General features: G+C 42.8%; 1 protein-coding gene and 1 pseudogene across 1 annotated transcript in view; both read left to right on the forward strand.

The window, feature by feature from the left end:
- Positions 1 to 17,609, forward strand: part of STOX1 (storkhead box 1) — a 50,495-nt gene that overhangs the window by 8,690 nt on the left and 24,196 nt on the right. The window lies entirely within an intron of this gene.
- LOC109447402 (cytochrome c oxidase assembly factor 5 pseudogene) lies at positions 4,208 to 4,430 on the forward strand (annotated as a pseudogene).

The raw sequence follows: 17,609 nt of genomic DNA on the forward strand, positions 1-17,609 counted from the left end.
TATAAGACCCTGTCTTATATAAGATGGGGTATAATATAATACAATACAATACAATACAATACAATACAATACAATACAATACAATACAATACAATACAGTATAAGACTGGGTCTTATATTAAGTTTTGCTCCAAAAGACGCATTAGAGCTGACGGTCCGGCTAGGTCTTATTTTCAGGGAAACGGTATATTCAATATCTCTCTCTATCCTTTTGTCCTGTCCTTCTGTTATATCCCAGACTCCTTAGTGCTGGCAGGTCCACGGCCCTTTGTTATCCAGTGCCTTAGCCCAGACCCCAAAGCACGCCTGGTGCTGGTAGAGCCCTGCAGTGGGATTCCAGTGCCTGAGTGTGGTACTCACCCTGCTGCTAAGCTGCTGGGAACCTTTGGGTTAGTCAGCGCACTTCTCTGAACCTCTGGGTCTTCAGCAGTGAATAGTTTACTGCTCACTTTGGCTCTGTTGACTGGCTGAGGCTTCCCAACTTCTGGCTTGGCACTATACTGTGGCTGGGTCAGCTCCCTAGTCACCTGTCATGAGGCCCAGGGAAAAACAGACAAAAGCTCACACCACACTGGAGTTGCTTAAGATATTTTCCACAAACAGGAGAGTTGGACCTTCCCTTTAGTCTTGCCCAGACCTCCTGATGCTCTAATGCTGTTCTCTCTTTGAGAAGCATCTGAAGTATCACAGCTGTTGGTGCAACCACACCGTGTTGGGCCTCCCTTGCTCACACAGTCATTTGCTAGGTGTGCACTGAGCACTTACTGTATGCCTGCCCCTGCACTGGTCAGTACAGAGGGGCAAAAAGCTCGTGCGCTGACATCAGGGAGCTAGGGGGTCAGATGGACGAATAAGTGATACAGCGTCATAGGGAGCAGCAGAAGGATACCTGACCAAGAGTCCTGTGGGACTCGCACACGTGTGTTTTCAGGAAAGACTTCCTGGAGGAAGTGATGCCTAAACTAAGAAGAAAAATGAGTCTATGTCAGCTTGATGAAAAGCATGTTTTCAGTGGGGTGGGGGGGAACATGGCCCACATGGGGAACCACAGGCAGCTGAGCATAGATGGAGAATGGAGCGGGAGGCTGGCAGTGGCGTGAACGGCCTGGACTGCTACGGAGAGATGTGGCTATTTGAGCCTGAGGCCACTGAAGAGTATTAAGCAGTAGCAGTAGAGTGCACATGTGTGTATGTGATTACATGTATAATCCTGTTGACTGTGATACATGGTAAATATTTCCCAGCCTTTTGGGTGCATTATCTTCCATTGAATTGTTGCCTGGGGTGGCCTTTGAGGGTTATATACCTTGTGGACCTACTGCAGTTTATGGCGTCGGTACTTATTCAGTGGTGGTCTGTCATCTGAGTAAGGCCACAGAAAGAGCCCCCGGACTGTGCAGGACACCCAGGACCTAGTCCTCTGTCACTCATCAGGCGAGTGACCGGCTCCTCATCTCGTCTGTTGGTGGCATTCTGCCTGCCCTTTCTACTTCACAGAATTGGCATCAGGCTCAAGGGAGATTCTGTCTGTGGAAATACTTTGAAAAGTACACAATACAAGCACCAAAATGTCTTTTCATTTATTTATTATGTCTTTATCTTTCATCAGTGTTTTATAGTTTTCAGTATACAAGTCTTTTGCTTCCTTAGTTAAATTTATTCCTAAGCATTTTATTCTTTTTGATGCTATATTGTAAATGGGATTTTTTTTCTTAATTTCCTTTTCAGACAGTTTCTTGTTAGTGTACAGAACTGCAGCTGATTTTTGTCTGTTGATTTTGCAGCCTGCAACGTTACTGAATTTGCTGATTAGTTGTAACAATCTCTCTGTGGAGTCTTTAGGGTTTTCTACATATATGATCATATCATCCGTAAATAGATAATTTCACTTCTTCTTTTCCAATTTGTATGTGTTTATTTCTTTTTCTTGCCTAATTGCTCTGCTAGAACTTCCAGAACTATGTTGAATACAAGTGGTGAGAGTGGGTATCCTTGTCTTGTCCCTGATCTTGGAGGAAAAGCTTTCAGTTTTTCCCCATTAATTTTGATTTTAGCCGTGGGCTTTTCATATATGGCCTTTTTTGTGTTAATTTAATTAAGGTTAATTTAAGGTAATTTTATCTTGTGTTTATGGATTAGAACTCTTAATATTTATTTTTTTTTTAAAGATTTTATTGGGGAAGGGGAACAGGACTTTATTGGGGAACAATGGTCAAATTGTTGTCCTTTCAATCTTAGTTGTGGGGGGTTCTGTTCAGCTTCAAGTTGTTGTTCTTTCAGTCCTAGTTGTGGAGGGTGCAGCTCAGCTCCAGGTCCAGTTGCCGTTGCTGGTTGCAGGGGGCACAGCCCACCATCCCTTGCGGGAGTCGAACCGGCAACCTTGTGGTTGAAAGGACAGGCTCCAACCAACTGAGCCATCCGGGAGCTCAGCGGCAGCTCAGCTCAAGGTGCCATGTTCAATTTTAGTTGCAGGGGGCACTGCCCACCATCCCTTGCGGGACTCGAGGAATTGAACTGGCAACCTTGTGGTTGAGAGCCCGCGCTCCAACCAACAACTGAGCCATCCGGGAGGCAGCTCAGCTCAAGGTGCCATGTTCAATCTTAGTTGCAGGGGGCAGAGCCCACCATCCCTTGCGGGACTCGAGGAATTGAACTGGCAACCTTGTGGTTGAGAGCCCACTGGCCCATGTGGGAATCGAACCGGCAGCCTTTGGAGTTAGGAGCACGGAGCTCTAACCGCCTGAGCCACCGGGCCGGCCAGAACTCTTAATATTTTTAAAATGTCCATGCTACCCAAAGTGAGCTATAGATTCAGTGCAATCCCTATGAAAATCGCAATGACATTTTTTACAGAAACAGAAAAAACAATTTTAAAATTCATATGGCATCACAAAGGACCCCGAATAGCTAAAACAATCTTGAGCAAGAAAAACAAAGTTGGAGGCATCTCACTTCCTGATTTTAATGTTACAAAGCTACTGTAATTAAAACAGTATGGTACTGGCATAACAGACGTGCACACAAATGCAACATAATAGAAAAGCCCAGAAATAAACCCATGTATTTACAATCAACTGATTTTTGATTAGGGTCCCAAGAATACACAATGGGGAAAGGATAATTTCAACAAGTGGTGCTGGGAAAACGATATTTACATGCAAAAAAATGAAATTGGGGGTGGCCGGTCAGCTCAGTTGGTTAGAGTGTGGTTGCTCTTAACAAGCTTGCCTGTTCCATCCCTGCGTGGGCCACTGTGAGCTGCACCATCCACAACTAGATTGAAACAACTAGAACTGATGGGTCCTGGAAAAACACACTTTAAAAAAAAAAAAAAAAGAAATTGGACCCATTCCTTACGTCATACACAGAAATCAACCTAAAATGGATTAAAGACTTAATGTAAGACCTGAAACTGTAGAACTCCTAAAAACAAAAAAATGGAGGAAAAGCTTCATGACACTTAGCAATGGTTTTTTGAATATGATACCAAAAGCAAAAAGAGACAAATGGTACTAACGTACAAACACCGAATATTAATATGTTATCTCTGGTGTTGGTTATGTCTGGGTTGTTTGTGTACGTGTGTGTGTATGTGCACTTGTGAATGTTTTTATATATATATTTTGGTTTTTTTGTTTGTTTGTTTTTATTGGGGAAGGGGAACAGGACTTTATTGGGGGAACAGTGTGTACTTCCAGGCCTTTTTTTTTTTCCAAGTCAAGTTGTTGTCCTTTCAATCTTAGTTGTGGAGGGCGCAGCTCAGCTCCAGGTCCAGTTGCCGTTGCCGTTGCTAGTTGCAGGGGACGCTGCCCACCATCCCTTGGGGGACTCAGAGGAATCGAACTGGCAACCTTGTGGTTGAGAGCGCTCCAACCAACTGAACCATTCCGGAGGCAGCTCAGGTCAGGTGCTGTGTTCAATCTTAGTTGCAGGGGGCGCTGCCCACCATCCCTTGTGGGACTCGAGGAATTGAACTGGCAACCTTGTGGTTGAGAGTCCACTGGCCCATGTGGGAATGGAACCGGCAGCCTTCGTAGTTAGGAGCATGGAGCTCTAACCGCCTGAGCCACCGGGCTGGCTCCTGTATTTATATTTTTAAAGTACTACTTTTTCTTTCTGATGAGTGTTGCTCGGGCACAGCCAGGTGGCGGCCGTTGCGGGTGGAAGCAGCTGGGACGGCGGCGGGCAGCAGGTGGCAGGTGCAGCCATGCCCCAGTATTACGAGGACTAGCAGGAGGGTGGCGCATGTGCGGTCGTGAGGGAGGACCTGGGCGGCTTGTCTGCTGCAGTCAGACCATGTGCTCCGGGAAGGAAAATCCCCTCGGCAGTTTCTGATGGAAGGAAACTGCAAAGCTTTGAAAAACTCGTTTTTTGAATCTAAAAGATCAATGTTGGATGCCGGATGAAGATTGAGAGGAAGAAAAGGATAGTGACACTATTACATTGAAATCAAGATGAAAACAAGGGTTTTTCTCTGGTCATTAAAACAAAGAAGCCAAAATAGGAAACATACTTTTTCTTACATCTGTGTGGTCAGACCAGTTTTTTCCCCTCCATGGGACACTGGAGAAATGGATGAGTTCTGGTTTTGAATATGTGTAAAGTAAATGATCCTCTTGCTCTAAGTTGTTTTCAGAAGAAAAATTTAATTGACCAGTTATGAGCTGGCAGTATGAGAATTGTTCTAAAGCACAAAGAATGGAAAGGTTGTTATTTCCAAACTTGAATCCACAACCAAATGACACAATTAGTCCATCCTTTGTGAATGTCATGAAGGCCACTGATGGGACTGTTAAAATTGATAACGTGGAGCCTGGGGAGAAGATGTCTGTTGGGAAAGTTTAGGATACAACTTTTTTGTTCATTCTGCCCAGTTTAGTTCTAAAATTGTGTTTGATTCCTGGTGGGGATAAAGTACTACTTTTTTTTAGTACCTATTATTTTAATTTAATGGGTTGCTTAGGTAACATGTTCACAGCAAAATGTCTCTTTCCCCTACCCCCAGCCACTCATTTCCCTTCTCCCCTGAAACAGCTGCAGGGACCAGTTGCCTAGTCCTTCCAGAGATAGTTTACACATCCACAAGCAATATGTGTAGATATCCTCTCCCCCATTTTTACATAAATGTTTGCATATTTCATGTACCTTTTTCATTTTTTTGGAAACAAAGATTTCTAAAAAGGTCATTAAAAACAGGAAAAGTACAAATGCAAGGAAGTTAATAGCATTGATCTAAGTGTGTGCAGAAACAGCTCCGTGGCATAGAAATAGGTATTACATGAAAGAGAGTTTCTTAACTGAGATTAAACAGGTTTCAATACTGCAAAGAGTTCTGGGAGATCTTGGTATTCTGATTGTCTACATCCAGGAGGCAGGAGAAGAATCTAGTGTTCTAAGCTTATTCTACCCTGGAAACCCCTTTTGCCTAAGTCCTTCTGGAGGGAGATGCTTGAGGCATTCTCGGAAACTATGGGTTCCTATGAGGCATCTTGTGGACGGAGCTGATCAGCTCTTAGAGCAGGTCCAGAGGCCTGCCTTACAGCAGGTCACTGTCTCAGAGCAGCTCTGATGGTGGATTGGGCAGACACAAAGTCAAAACTGCTCAAGTGCTCCTTCCTCAGGGAGGTAAGAGTGTTGCAGGCTGGAGAACAGCAGAGTCTGGTCTGTTTGAAGAGTATTAATCAAGTGGTCTGGGGCAGAGTTTTCCCACGACTGTGATCCTGCTGTCCTCCCCTTCTAAATGACAGTTACCATGTTTGCCCTGCTCTAACACACGCAGGGGAACATGCACACTCAATGGAGGTGTCAGGAAGGGGTAGAGTTCGACTTTCTTTGAGTTCTTAGGTTTCATAGATCTGAGGGCTTTCAGAGGCCCCCTGGGGGTTCAGCTACACTGTGTTAAGCTTTCACAATGCAGAGAACTCTTTAGACCAACTAACTACAGATGAAGAAACAGAAATTGCTTACCTGAGATCATTTGCAATATTAAGGTTATTACATGATAATTGACTTCAAAAAATTTTATCTGTTGGGGAAAAAATGTGCAAACGGATCCCCTTCTTGTTGATGCAAGGCTCTGTACCATTTCTTTAGCAGTTAATTAAGGATCAGGAAGTCCCTTGTAAAATTCTTTTTAAATCAAAACAGCTTTTGTCCCCCCAAATCTGAAACCATCAGTTGTAACTGTATTCATTTCATGGAAAGTTCTGGCCACACAGAGTTTTCCATGCTGACTATTCTAACATAAATACAATTACTTAAAAATTATATTTTTAAGGTGAAATATTTGGCTTTTTCATTTTCATGCAGAAAATTTTATCCTTTTTAGATATACAGGTTTGAATTTTGACAAATGTAAACAGTTGTCTCACCACCACCAACACAATTAAGGTATAGAATATTTCCATCACCCCCAAAATTCCCTAGTCACCCTTGGTAATCAATCCCATCCTTCCACCCCCGACCTCTGGCTACCATTGATCTGATTTCTGTCCCTATAGTTTTGCCTTTTCTGGAATGTCGTAAATGAATCATATAGTATGTCACCTTCTGTGTCTCATGTCTTTCACTTTAGATAATGCTTTTGAGATTCATCAATGTGTGTATCACTAATTCATTCCTTTTTCTTGCTGAGTGGTAGCTCATGGTGAAGACGTTCAACAATATGTTCATTCATTCACCCAGTTGATGGACAGTTAGGTTGCTTACTGATTTTAGGGATTATGAATAAAGCTGCAATAAACATTTATTAACAGGTCTTGGTGTGGATATGTTTTTATTTCTCTTGGGTAAATACCTAAGTATGGGATGAGAGGTCTGTTTTCCAAAGTAACCCTTTCACATTCCCACCAGCAGTGTATGAGTATTCCAGTTAAGCATTTGATAGTGTATTGTATTTTATTTGATTATTTTTGGCTGTTCTGATAGGTAGATAGTGGTATTTCATTGTGGTTTTAATTTGTATTTCCCCAATTCCTAGTCAGTTGAGCATCTTTTCATATGTTTATTTACTACTTGCAACTTCTTTGGTGAAGTATGTGTTAAAATCTTTTGCCCATTTTTAAAATATGTTTTTTCTCTTACTGAATTGTAGGAGTTCTTAATATATTTTAGGTACAAGTCCTTTATCAGACATGTGTTTCACAAATGTTTTCTCCCAGTCTATAGCTTGTCATTATTATTATTATTACCAGTGCCTTGCAAAGAATAAAAGGTTTTAAAATTTTTGGTAAATTCAAATTTATCAGTTTTTTTCTTTATTGTTTGTGTGTTTGTTGTGTTGTAAGAATTCTTTGCCTTACCAAGATCACAAAGATTTTTATCCTATGTTTTCTTCAAAAATTTTTATCCTTTTAGGTTTATATTTATATCTATGATGGATTTCATGTAAATTTTTGTATATGGTGTGAGTTATGGGTTGAGATTTTTTTTTTTTTTTTTTTGCTTATTTATGCATATGTCCAATGTTTCAAGAACCATTTGTTGAAAAGACTGTCCTTTCTTCATTGAATAATCTTGGCCCTTTGTCGAATATCAATTGACTACATATGTGTTGGTCTATTTCTGGATTCTATTCTAGTCCTTTGATCTATGTACCTATCCTTTCACCAATTCTATACTGTCTTAATTACTGTAGCTATATAGTAAATCTTGAAGTCAGGTATTGTAAGACCTCTAACTTTGTTTCTTTTTGTTTTGGCCATGATGTGACCTTTGCTTTTCCATATAAGCTTTAGAATCAGTTTGTCACTTTCTACAAAGAAAAAATCCTGCTAGAATTTTTCAGGAGACTTCACATCTTAACAATATTGAGTCTTCTGATGTAGGCACACAATAGATCTATTAAATCTTCTTTGTTTCTGACAGTGTGTTACAAATGTAAATTTTGACCTTTGACTTCTGGAGTCTTTGAAACCCTTCTGTGAAACCAAATGCCTTCCAGATACCAAGGAGTAAGCAATGCAGGTGTGTGAAGAAGCAGAGAAAAGGGAACCCCCAGAAATCCATTTAAATTCTCAAGAGGCATAGGGACACAGAGGATCAAAAAGGAACAAATCCCTTGGGAAGAATTAGAAAATACATATCAACTGAGGGGAAAAATATTTTGAAAGGCAACAAAAGATGACGCTGGTTTAAGTTTTAAGAGCATCAGCAGATACATGTTTATTGTGGTAGCTTGGGTTGTTGGGGAGTTTGTTTTATCAGGTTGGGGGTAGACCTGGGGATTAGAGTATTTTCAAGGCTTATGTTCTGCCTGCCTGCACTCTGCCGGCAATTGATCATGGCCTTTTCTTTAGTTGTTGATCAAGAGCTATGCTAGGCCAGGCAGTGAGGGGTGCTGGGTGAGATAGGCTGAGGGGTATTTCCTGCGCTGGAAAACATGTCATGCATGTCATGTTTCTTCTCTTAGCTCTGTCAGGACAGAGGCAAGAGACCTCCCTCTAGTCTCTGATAATTGACTATAACTGAAAGGTGCTAATTCTGGCCAGACCTCTGCCAGGTCAGGCCAAACCCAGCTTCACTGGCTGCCTTCCTTCCACATAAGCCCAGGTGGTCTGCAAGGCCTTTCTTTTCTTTTTTTTTAAACATTTGATTTATTTAAGTGTGTTTTTCCAGGACCCATCAGATCCAAGTCAAGTAGTTGTTTCAATCTAGTTGTGGAGGGCGCAGCTCACAGTGGCCCATGTGGGGATCGAACTGGCAACCTTATTAAGAGCTCGCGCTCTAACCAACGGAGCTGACCGGCCACCCCTGGAAGGCCTTCTTTCACCTGGCCTTCACCTGGGCTGTTCAGGGGCCTCCGGTGCTGTTGGTTAGGGCTGCTATTTCAGAAGGGGGAAGAGGGATCTCAGGGCATAATGCCCAATAAACATTAGTGGTCAAGAGCATGGGCTCTAGAGCTAGACTCCCGGCTTCAAATCCTGTTAAGGCTACTAACTGAAACGGGGCAATTTACTTAATGCTTCATGTCTCTGTTTCCCCTCTGTCAAACTTAGATAATAAAATGACATTGGGTAGTTGGAGAATTGAATGAAATGATACAGTTAAAGCACTTAGAAGAGTGCCCAGCAACAGTGAACTCACAATAAATGTTAGCAATTCATTATGGTGGACCTTGCGGGGTGCCAGGACAGGCGCAGTGCCCCAGTTTGACATCTCAGAATGCCCTGGAGGCCTCCTTCTATCACTCGAGTGTGTATACTTTGGCTATCTTGATTCCATGTGCTGAAGAAGCACTGTGGTGTTAAAACAAAGAAACAACTTTCATCTGTATTAGGACTGTACTAGTGTGGCCCAGGCTTTGCTTTTTCATATTCATCCAGGCATTATTGGCCTATGAGTCTATGAGACCTAGATTCCAGACCTAACTCCTCCCCTGACTGGCCAGTCCCTGTCTCTGGACTTCACCCTAAGTCTGTGGATGTGTTCCACACAGTAATGTACTATTCTCATCCAATTGAATCACGGAATGATTCTCATAGGCCTGTGATTCCTGCTTCTTCCTGTTGTTTAATTTATAAATCACTATTTTCTAAAAATATGGAATGGTCCATAGTATTTACAGTTTAGAGTGCACAAAAGTTATACTTGGAAAAATTGAAAATTGTGTGATTTCCTCCTACGGCCCGCCTAAGAGTCACTTTCAGCCTCGGGGAGCTGTGGAAGGAGTCCTCAATCAGAGGAGTTCTGAACAGACTAAAGAGAACCAGGCTACTCAAGGCCTTGTCTTCTGTGTGAGGCCTCTGCCATCTGATTGGACTGAGGGCCTTGTACACAGAAACAGAGAGCTAGTGATGGTGGGAGCTTAGCAGGACAAGGTTTGTGTGTTTGTCCCTCGAATTCCTTTCGTGATTGTTCTTTCATCCCTATTCTGGATTTTGGTTCTTATTGGAATATAGGTGGGAAAATTACCTGCGAGGAGCAGTTTTGAGGTTTACTTTGTCTTTTGCTTTGTTTTGTTTTTGTCTCAGCCTTTCCCAGAATCTGTTTCTCTTAAACTTTCCATCATCTGACACTCCACAACACTAAGAAAAGGAATAAAGGAATGGCATGCCCTGTAAAATGGTAATTGTGGGTCACATGAAATGGCCCATAGCCTTTGGTGATGGTGCTTTTCAGAAAGCTCAGGCCTGTGTGTGTTGTTTTAAACTGAACTTAGTTGTCTAGCCTTGCAGTTGCCCATTGTTATATTTGCTGGTTGAAAGCCTTGGTAATAAAAATAACCATTATTTAGTATCTAGTTTTTTTTAATGTTCTAACTGAATCAAAGTGCTGTAGAGGTTAGTGGTTACTTGAGGTTAGTGCTTTTAGAAAGAAAGTCAAAGGCAGTCTTCTCAGAAGGTAACCTGGTTCTCAAACACAGGGCACTTCACAAAGACAGTGCCTTTTATTTCCATTCTTACCCATTCATCCCACACAATGGAGTAGTGCATTATTTCCCAAAGTGTTCCATGTATAGCATTGGTGCTGGTACACAAGTTGATTTAGATATGCATTTAAACATTAAAATTATTTTATTTTTCTTTAAAGAGGGCACAGCTCACAATGGCCCATGTGGGGATCGAACCGCACATGCTACTAGCACCACGCTCTAACCAACAGAGCTAATAGGCCACCCCTAAACGTTAAAATTTTTTTTAATGAACTAAGGTATACCTTTTATTATAGTAAACGGTACTGATTTTCCACTGAAAGTAGGTACATAAATATAATTATTTTAATATAATTGAAGATAAATGTATATATATGGATAGGTCCCAAATCCCAAAGGTGACCCAAATGATTGATGTTTAGGAAACAATGGAGTAGGGTTTCTTAGACACTAACTTTTGAACTTGCCTAAACTATAAGGAAATCCCTTGTGAGTTTTGTGTTGCAAAAGTTTTCTTGGAGTTGAATACACATTCATTTTAAAATTGACACTTTGTCAACAGCTGAGATTCCATGACATCTTGTTTATTTATACTTAGACTTCTGTGTGGGTTTGCCATGCCTCTTGGAGTGTGGGGCTGTGGGGAGGGCTGTGGCCATAGGAACGTTACTGACTCAGACCACCATCTTTGATTATACTGGATAGAGGCATAGAGAATGAGGGGGAAGCAGGAAGGGTAAAAGTGGTTTATTCCTACCAATTCTCTAATTCACCTACTAATTCTCTCATTCTCCGCAGATGCCAACTACGTGTCTGACAATTCAGTCCGAACACTAACTACCTGGAATTAGCATCAGACTCACAGGTTTAAGGTTCAGTCCCACAAGACTGTCCCTACTTTAGATGACAGTTGAGGGTATCAGGTCCCCAGGTTACTGACACTTCTGTCCAACTTGGCTACAAAGTTAGGAGTTCCCACAGCCACCCTACTCAGTCTCAATAATTTGCTGGAACAACTCACAGAACTCAGAAAAGTGATTTACTTACTGTTAACTGTTTATTATAAAGGATACAACACAGGAACAGACAAATGGAACAGATGCATAGGGCAAGATAAAGGAGAGAGGAGTTCAGAGCTTTCATGCCCTCTCCAGCACCTTGATGTATTCACCAACCCAGAAGCTCTCCCAACTTTGTTTAGTTTTTATGGAGGTTTCATTAAATAGACGTGATTTATTAACTTATTGGCCATCGATGATCATTGCAATCTCCAGGCCTTCACCCATTCCCAGAAGTTGGGAAGTGGGGCTCAAAGTTCCAAGTCTGTAATCAAGGCTTGGTCTTTCTGGCAACCATTGCCCATCCTGAGGCTATCTAGGGGCCCACCAATCACCCTTATCACTCAGGAAATTCCAAGGGTTTTAGGGGCTCTGTGCCAGGACCTGAGGACAAAGACCAGATACCTTTCCATGTGTTGATAAGAGGAAACAGGCCTCCACACAAAATCAAACACAACTCCATCCTTGCAAAAAGAATGGAAGAGGGCGGCTGAACATTGTAGGAAGTTTGAATGCTCCATGAGTAAACTTAATCATGAGTCTTAACTCAATTTCTAATTGTCCTCCAATGTGGCAGTGAAAAGTTATTAAATTTTAAAATCATTTAGTGTATTGTTGGGTTTTTAATATCCGTCTTTATCTGGAATGCACACATGAAGTGTTTTGGATAGAGACAGATAAGTTATTCTTTCATCACTTAGAATATGTTATCACACTACTTTGTGGCCTGTTTCTGGTGAGATGTCAGCTGTTAATCTATTTGAGTCTCTTTTGTAAGTGCTGAGTTGTTGTTCTCTCGCTGCTTTCAAGATTTTCTTTTTGTCTTTCAGTGTTTTCATTGTGGTGTGTGTGTGTGTGTGTGTGTGTGTGTGTGTGTGTGTAGCATTATCCTACTTGGAAGTTCTTTGAGCTTCTTGGATGTCTAGATTAATGTTTTTCAGCAAATTTGGGAGGTAATTTTACTATTAGTTCAGATATTTTTTCTGTTCCTTTATCTTTCTCCTTTCCTGGTAATTCTTTCTTACACATAGATTGGTGCACTTGGAGTTTTGCATTTCTCTGAGGCTTGGTTCATTTTCCTTCATTCTTTTTTCTCTTTGTTCTTTGGATTTGCTTATGTAATCTCTGTTGCTCTATCATCAGTTACACTGATTTTTCTGTCAGTTCAAATCTGTTGAGCGCCTCCAATGAATTTTTAATTTTGGTTATTGTGTTTTTAACTCCAGAATTTTCGTTTAGTATTTATAGTTTCTCTTTATTGATATTCTCTATTTGGTGAAACATTGTCTTCATACTTTCCTTTACTTCTTTTTGAACATGCTTTTCTTTAGATACTAGAACATACAATGGCTACCTTGAAGTCTTTAAATCTGACATCTGGTCCCTCTCACAGGCCATGTCTGTTGCCTACTTTTCCCTTTGCATATGGGTCACAGGTTCCTTGCTCTATGCATATCTTGTGATCTTGTTGAAAACTGGACCTTTTAGGTAATATGTTATAGCAACTCTGGATACAGATTCCTCTTTCCTCTCTCTGGGACTAGGATGTGTTTGCTTTTGTAACTTGACTAGGCTACGTTAGTGAAGTCTGTTTCCCCAGGAGCATGAAGCCTTGGTCATGCACACAGTGACCCTGGATGACAGTAGTTTTAGCATGGCTCTCTTTGACTCTTTAAGATGTCTGCTTCCTTTGGTATTATACCACTCCTATTAGGCTCTAATTACCAGCTGATTGCACCATTGTTTTTAACAGTGTTCTGGGGCAAACTAGCTTGGCAGTCTGATCTAATTAAATTCTGGCACAGATTGTTTTTTATTTTTATTTTTTAATTTTTTCCCCCTTCTTCCATCCCCCCACCCCCCAACCACTCCGGTTCAAGCCATTGTGTCTCAGTCTAGTTTTATAGGACACAGCTCCCTGGCCCATGCTGGTGGTATTATGAGTCTTGTGCTCCCCTTGGTCATCGTTCGGCCTCTCACAGCAGCTCACGGCAGCTCTTGATGCCTGCTGGCCACTCACGATGGCTGCCGGCCACTCATGCTGGCTGCCGGCCACCCATGCTGGCCACCGGCCACTCCTGGCAGCATGCAGCAGCTCACACCAAGCTCCCGCTGCTCATGGCAGCCCAGCTCCAGGGAGAGCTGTTGTTCACAATCTTAGCTGTAGAGGGCGCAGCTCATTGGCCCATGTGGAAATTGAACCTGTGACCTCGGCATTAGGAGCATGGCGCTCCAACCACCTGAGCCGCCAGGCCAGCCCAGGGATTGTTTTTGAGGTCAGAGTCTTTGAGGGTTTTTCTGACCCTGGGAAGGTGTTTAGCTGTCTCTTTCTCTGGTTCTCACTCGTACATTCACTGGCCTATAGTTTAGCTTATTGTTCTCAAGTTTAGCTCATTGTTTTCAGGAATGCCCTTAGGCTTGAACTTTCCTGTACACTTTTTCAAGTAAAGTCAGTTCCTTTGGGGACTGTTTTGGAATTCTTCTTATGGATGCCTCTCCCCTGGGCAAACGGAGCCCCTGCTCTGGTGCTGCCTGCAGTGGTAACCTCTGGTTTTCTCAGCTTGCTCCCACAGGGTGGAACCTATGCCCTGTGAGTGAGCTGGGGTGAGGGTGGTTGGGGTCCCAGTATCCTTGGCCTGCTGCTCCTGAGGTAGAGCCAAGACCAGGTGAGTAGGGACAGGGTAGAGGAAGGGACCCCCCAATCTCTCGGCCACACTCACCAGGAATTTAAATTTAGCCTCTTTTTTTTTTTTTTTTTTTTAAGATTTTATTGGGGAAGGGTAACAGGACTTTATTGGGGAACAGTGTGTACTTCCAGGACTTTTTTCCAAGTCAAGTTGTTGTCCTTTCAATCTTAGTTGTGGAGGGTGCCATTCAGCTTCAAGTTGTCCTTTCAGTCTTAGTTGCAGGGGGCACAGCCCACCATCCCTTGCCGGAGTCGTCCCTTGCAGGAGTTGAACCGGCAACCTTGTGGTTGAGAGCCCACTGGACCATGTGGGAATCAAACTGGCAGCCTTCGGAGTTAGGAGCATGGAGTTCTAACCACCTGAGCCACCGGGCCGGCCCCTAAATTTAGTCTCTTTAGCTTGGAGTTGGAAGGGATGGAAAATGGGGTAGCCTACTCTCCTAGTGGGATATGGTAAACCTTGACTGGGAGCTGAGGGAGAGGGAGCCCTAACTTCTTGGTCATATTCACCTGGAGTGAAGCTCTCATCTGATAAAAATGAACTGGCATTTTAATATTCTTAACCATAGAGCTGGGAGGACTATGGGTGGAGCTGGGCCCTTTGTTGGCTCTCTGGTCTTGACTTCCTATTGAACTCTGTGGTAACTTCCGGAGGAGGGATGCAAATAAAGGGAGAAGCCATGTTGGGTGCTTGGTTCCTTTATTCTATGTGGGCAGCCGGCAGGCCTTCGGGCTGCAAGTGTGCTTGCACTCCTTGGTTGTTCTGTTTCTTTTTCTTTTCCCGAATAAACCGTTTTTTGTTTGTTTGTTTGTTTGTTTGTTTGTTTTGGTGGGTTATCTGGAGAGTTATTTGGCTGGTGGACACATCAAATTGAGCTGGAGTGGGGGAAAGGGTAGGGAAAGGAGAAGGGGGTTGCTCATTGCCACAGACTCTCATTGTTCTTACCACGTTTTATTAGATTTGCTTGAATAAATGTTTCCTCATTTGGTGTATGCCCGTAGAACAATCTCCAAGGACTTTGAATGGTTGCTTTAAAAAAAAAATAGCATCCACCAGCTTTGTTTTGCTAGGAAATGATCCACAGAGTTCCTCATACTGACGTTCTGAAGTGGAACCAGATTAGTTATTATGTAACAACTACCTCAGTCCTGGGGTGACGCCATGAGAAGCCGTTGTAAACCTCTCATACGAGTGGCTGGATATTCCACAGGCATCCTCTGCTTATCCACAGGAGAAAGGCAGTTGCCTCTCCTTCCAGAAAGGAGAAAAAAAACCTGTGTTAGTTGGAGACAGGATGGAAAGCATTCTGGGTTCTCTAACTTTTGCAATGTAAACACCTCTCCTGGGGTCAGATAAGCTTCAGCTTTTGACCTAGAGATGTATCCAAGGTCCTGAGACTCATTTTCCCTTGAAATATAAACATGCCTCCAAAGCTGGGTGAATCTGTCAGGAGGGCTCTATCGGTACAATTATAAATTAATTTTCCAAGACTTGCTCTTAACCCAGGATCCCTAGTGTTCAACAAATTTATTTAGAAAACACCAACTGTGCAGAAACTCAAAATGACTTCATTCTACCCCATGATTCCACCACTTACGTTTCTGTGTAGTTGGTTACAGGTAAATGTTTCTGTAGTATGCCACTCCATCGGTCATTTTGTTTTCCTCTGACCTGTGACTAGCAGGAGCTAGAACAAAATCCACAGAGCTTGTCTTAAGCAGCACATAACCAGCTATTGCCAGCAGGACTCCAAGGGCAGGATGAGGTCAATCCCACTGCCCTGGTCTTACTCTCAGCCTCCAAGGCTCTTCTTGGTTTCACTTGAACAAATTTAACATAAAGATCTACTTTAAAATGCCTGGTGGCTTCTTCAGGGTTTTTTTGTATTAACCTTGCTAACCTGACCCAAGGCACATACCCAGGTCCAGTTGGATATATTAATACTTTGCACAGACTTTGCCATGGCAAAGAAATCGGTGGCAAATTCTGTCGACCTTGTACCTGGCGCCAGTGAGTTGAAGCTCCCCTGAATGTCTTTGAGGCTGAGACAGGGGCAAGAATCACTTCAGGGAGGAATAAATTTCATCCCACCTTTCTAATTGAATAACTCACATTGTAGGGAAGCTGCATAAAGTTCATGTCTGAGGGCTACTAGGTCTACCTGGGTTGTTTCCTTAAACACTTGAAAGTTTCTGATACTACCTCTAGGTGTAAGTCAGTGTTTTCGCCAGAGATAAGTTAATGCCTGCCTGTCTTACACACAGCCCCAAAAGCCACACATGGCACCCTCCCACCGGCAACAAAGTTTGTAATTGTTAGAGGGCCCCCCAAGTGGGACTGTACATCAGTTAGGCAGCACAAGTGGGCAGAATCCCTAATATGACCACCCATCTCCCACCAGTTTATAAGTTTTGGGGGTCCCCCTTCAGCCCAAATAATTCAGGTCAGTTCAGTTCTTGTTTTCAGAGGGCCTGCCTGCAGACAGGCAGTTTTTTTGTTTGTTTGTTTTGTTTTGTTTTTTATTAAATTTATTGGGGTGACAATTGTTAGTAAAATTACATAGATTTCAGGTGTACAATTCTGTATTACATCATCTATAAATCCCATTGTGTGTTCATCACCCATAGTCAGTTCTCTTTCCATCACCATATATTTGATTCCCCTTACCCTCATCTCCCACCCCTCACCCCCCTTACCCTCTGGTAACCACTAAACTATTGTCTGTGTCTATGAGTTTCTATAGACAGGCAGTTTTAAGCAGCCAGCCCTGCTTGCTCCTGATGCTAGTTCCTCTGTTCCTGAAGTGTAGACCACACCTGGAGGTGTTCTGCCTGGAGAATACAGGAGCTGGGCCGTCCCCTCCTGTCTGCAGTCAGCTGTCAGGCAGCACAGCACGCTCATAAAAATTACGTAAATAATTATAACTGCATCAGTACCCCAGTCAGTTTCAATTCCAAGTGCTCACTGCAGCCAGGAAGGCAGGTCCAGGAGCAACATAGGAGCCTTCGTTCTCCCTTTGGGAGAAAGTCTCCAGGAGCAGATTCCGGGGGGTGTGGGGGTGTGGGGGGGTGGGGAGTCGTTAATACTACCCCCCCCCAAGTCTTCCCAGGTCTAAAGTTTTCCCTTCTCTGGGGCCTTGCTTTTTGCTTTCCTTCCACTGTAACAAAATCAGTGTGTTTTATTGCTATAATGTCACAGTTTTGTTTTGTTTTTAACATCATCCTCTCTCCTCTTACCCAGATCTTTCTTCCAGAAGGGCTGGGTATAAGAAAGACAAAAAGCCTCTTTACAGAACATTTTCACACAATTCAAACAGACTTAAATTGAAACCTCCTAAACCCCTTTTCAGGCAAGCCAGTCTGGGATTATTGTTAGGGGAGAGAGAAAGATACATTATGTTCAGGAGAATGGTCAGGGCAGAATTCTGAACTGAATAATTTTTTGAGCTAGAGCTATACTGCCCCTGCCCTTACGGTTCTGATCATGACCCAG

The sequence above is a fragment of the Rhinolophus sinicus genome, chromosome 15, assembly GCF_057876585.1.
Source record: "Rhinolophus sinicus isolate RSI-liver-muscle chromosome 15, RSI-T2T, whole genome shotgun sequence".
Taxonomy (NCBI): Eukaryota; Metazoa; Chordata; class Mammalia; order Chiroptera; family Rhinolophidae; genus Rhinolophus; species Rhinolophus sinicus.